General features: G+C 40.6%; 1 long non-coding RNA gene across 1 annotated transcript; it reads right to left on the bottom strand.

Moving 5' to 3' along the window:
- Positions 1-189: 189 nt before the first annotated feature.
- Positions 190-3,301, bottom strand: LOC104954003 (uncharacterized). Its single transcript, XR_799284.1, has 3 exons — positions 3,219-3,301; positions 2,139-2,242; positions 190-314 (listed from the first exon to the last, which is right to left on the bottom strand). It is a non-coding gene; the product is annotated as an uncharacterized lncRNA (long non-coding RNA).
- Positions 3,302-4,192: the final 891 nt, after the last annotated feature.

The raw sequence follows: 4,192 nt of genomic DNA, 5'->3' as shown, positions 1-4,192 counted from the left end.
TGGTGTGTGTTGTTTACCTCTACCCTAGAGGGGGACGTAACAATGTCCCTTACCTTTTCTTAAGTTGGCATTTAGGTCACAAAAAAGGTTTGAAATATTTGATTTAATTGAGATTTTGAGTATTCCTTTAAAAAAGCATCATATATCCAAAGCAAAAGAAATCCAGCTGCAGGAAAAAGTGTGTTTTATTTATTTCTGTAAATCACAGTTTGAGCTGAGCAGTACCTGTGTGATCCAGATTATCTTCCAGCCAGCGTTTGGTGCCCTGGTAGTTAAACTTCCCTCCACCGGATACAAAGAACAGCAGATTGTACCTGAACACACCACACACACACACACACACGTGAAATCTACATCAAGGGAAACCTAACGGAGGATGTGGACGATACGGTGCTAAGAAACAAGCTAATATTAGTCTGTGGGAAATATTTAACAACGTATACTTAAAGTCTCAAAGTCACGAGTGTAGCTATCGCACATATCAGTGATTTAACCCATTAAATAAAAGTATTTATATATTTAAGTTTCTGCTAATATAACCTGAAGATGTTTTTATTTTTTAAATGTCCTTTGATTTGGTAGAGGTGTGTAAAGTTAAACTCAAAAGTGTATTTAAAATCTGAAGAGAGGGTTATGAATTGAGTGGGAAGTGTTCACTCCTTCCTATTCATTGACAGACATATACATCATTGTGTTGTTTAATAAGAGGTTGTTGTAAATGTTTGCTGGGCATTCTTTTCTTAGCTCCTACTACTAGCTAGATTAAAATACTACTTTTAGTTTTGTTGCATAAAATCAGACTTCTAATTTTCACAGATTGATGATAAACAGTGATTTATTGCCTCCTGGCTTCTTTTACTAAAACGACAATATTTGTGTTCTGCTGCACAGAATCCTGGTTTCTGTAGTATTTACTAGGGCTGAACGATATATCGTGTCATGGCGATAACCGCGATATGCGCGATATTCACACCGCAGGGACGTGCAATTTTATTAATTTTTTATATTAATATTTTTTTTTCTTTCATTTTCTTTTTTGGACGTGTGATATTAAGTAGTTAACATTAACTCAAACACGTCATGTTACAATTATTTTGCTGCTTGCTACAAAAGGAAAACTTGCGCGGCTCTCATGTCAGGGGTACTTGAGTGAGTGACATGCAGGCTCTGCATGCACAGCAAACCACCAATCACAATCATTCTTGATCAGATCACAGCAGGCCCCGCCCCGCTAGTTTGCAGACCATCAAAACACCGGTAAAAAGTGAGCGAGGCAGAGGAGGACAATACCGGAGAGAATGAAGATTTACTTCCAAAAAGAAAAGCAACATCTGCCATCTGGAACTATTTTGGATACAAAAAGGTTCTTCTCTTCTTCATTCACAGATGAACCCCCTTATTGGAGGGTAAGCAACATGCATTATCATGACATGTTAGAGATCATGACTTAAGGTATGATGAGTCAACCAGTTAAGATCCAGACGTCCGTGACTAAAATCCTTCATCCGGTTAAATATAGTTAAAAAAAACGCAATATATATCGCAGGGGGAAAAAATATCGCAATGTGAGTTTTTTTCAATATCGTGCAGCCCTAGTATTTAACCATATTTTCTGTCATCAACAGTTAATAAGGTGTCAGCGGGAAATATGAAGTATCTCTACTTTAAAATGAAGGACAGATCAAGTATTTACCCAAACAGGTCATTTTAAAGTCCACTCTCTGAAGGAAGCCCTTCCTCTCAGATACACTTTGGTACATTAACTCCATTTAGACAGAAGAAAGATCCCGGTCCTTATTGACGTTTTTAAGTGTAATTCTTACTGCCAGCCGAAAGCAAAGACAGTGATCAATAAGGCATTTGGAGCAGGACACTAACCATAACAAATATGATAGACTTAATCTTGTGTTCTGATGAACCGCTGAGGTCAGCAATCAATAACAGCTCCACCATTTCATCAGGAACAAGTGAGTGAGCAGCGTAGAGGTGTCTGTGGTGTGCAAGATACAATCGGAAATGAGCTCTTTAATGAAACTAAAAATACACACAAGTTCTTAGTTTTGAGGTTGATGGGTGCAAAATGATCCAGAAACAAATGTCTATGTGTTGATTGTAGATTGTGTGGTGTTATTGCTCACCCAGCGTGTGTCCTCTTGTAGGTGTAAAGTTTTGAGAAGAGCCGAGCGAGTTCGAGTAACATCGACACCCCGCTGCCGTTTGAGTCGGCTCCGTACGAAAGCCACTGAACAAGAAAACACACATTACTTTCATAATAACAATAATAATTCCTTACATTTATTATAGCACTTTCCCAGATGCTCAAAGTGCTTTACAAATACACATTACCCACATATCATACATGTAACGGTCATGTACTGTGGACAGTACCCACAGGAGAAAATTCAGGTGAAGTGTCTTGCCCAAGGACACAACGGCCTGACGCAGCTAGGGATGCCAGCGATTATTCGATTTTTCGTTACAGTCGGCGAATAATCGATTAATATTCGCCAGGGCTGTCCGATCTTCGAATTTGATCATGGTCAGTTTCTGGCATCCCTAGACGCAGCGGGGGCGGGTTTCGAACTGGAGTTCCCCAACGCCCCCTTGATCTGATGATCAACGCACTGCCTGCCTGCAAACATTTTATTTAGATTGGAATCGGTGAGATTATGACCTTAAAGTATATCTTGTGATTTATTTCCCACGGATTTATATTCTCCGATGTTTCTTTGCATGCTCTCATGTGTGTTTCACGTGTTGTGTTCAGGTACGTCCACTGTATCCAAAGATTCTGGAGAACACCTGAAATCTGACTTGTATTGTATATGTTCGTACCTTTAAATTTCCTTAAAGGTCTCAATAAAGTGTTGCATACATTTGAAAGGAATATTATGGATGAATGAAATGGACGAAATGAGAGCTGGCTCCAGAGGAACCCTCCCTCCACCCTTTGGAGGGAGGGCGATAAACACATTTGATAAGGGGGATTTATTTAAATATCTAGGACAATAAAAATATCTTATTTTTCAGTCTGGCCTCGTTTATATGCATTGTGAACTGAACCCGTGCTTTTTCTAAAGAGGCCCCGTGTTAACGACAGACTATAACCAAATCCCACAGATAGGTCCTGATGAATGTTGCTTCATCTGCTTCACTCCCTGTAGGTTTTTTGTAAGACCTGGGGTTTAATTGTAGGACAAAAGGAGCGGTGAACATACCGGAGCGACACCGAACGAGTCGTAGTGAGCGACCACGACGATAGTGGGAAGATCTTCTCCTCCGACTCCAGCCAGACGACCCTGAGGAATAAAAACAGAGACGTTAGAGGAGAGAATAAAACAGAAACAGATGATCTGAAGCACGAGACTCAGAGGGACAAAGGGAACAGAGCGGAGTCAGAGTGGGTCGACCTGTAATCCTCAGATCAAGTTAGAAAGTCCTGACTTAACACTTCACTCTTGTTTTGCACTCATTCTTAAAAGAGAGTAAAACAGAGGACGTCCTATGTACTGGAAAGCCCCTTCCAGGGTTCCTGCAGGTTTCACCAACTCAAGTGTAAGACTTTTTAAGACCTTTTTAAGACCTTTTTAAGACCTTTTTAAGACCTTTTGAAGACCACTTAGAATAGAATTTAAGACCTATTTCACAGCAAGAAAGTATGAAGGAGAATTGCTTTGAAAGAAGAAATACGTTCCATAATTACTTACAAAGTAAATGTATTCACGTTCAACATAAGAACAATGACTGAACATAACAGTACACAGAACTGTGTTAGCGTGTTAGACAAAAGGTGTGTGTGTGTGTGTGTGTGTGTGTGTGTGTGTGTGTGTGTGTGTGTGTGTGTGTGTGTGTGTGTGTGTGTGTGTGTGTGTGTGTGTGTGTGTGACAAGAGCTATAGTCAGAGCTCTGCTGTCTTCATGCTGTTGCATGATTGGTGTTTAGCTACGGTATTTAGCGTCTACAGCACCTCCGCTTTTAGGGTTGACGTAGACCCACACGTCGCCCGGAGGTCCCCGGTGTTGTTGCGGGAGCTGCTGCACTAGCCGACGCTCCACTAGCTAACGCTACATTAGCAAAACAAACGCTAATTTATTTTGCAAAAGGTGCGGCGGGCTTCAAACACGTTCCCCTCCACTGGTTTCAACCAAGCACTAAATTAGATGTTTTCCAACCAAATACGGTTGAACTGACA

The sequence above is a fragment of the Notothenia coriiceps genome, unplaced genomic scaffold, assembly GCF_000735185.1.
Source record: "Notothenia coriiceps isolate Sejong01 unplaced genomic scaffold, NC01 NC01_scaffold00022503, whole genome shotgun sequence".
In the NCBI taxonomy this organism is placed as follows: Eukaryota; Metazoa; Chordata; class Actinopteri; order Perciformes; family Nototheniidae; genus Notothenia; species Notothenia coriiceps.
This window is presented reverse-complemented; position numbering and strand designations above follow the sequence as displayed.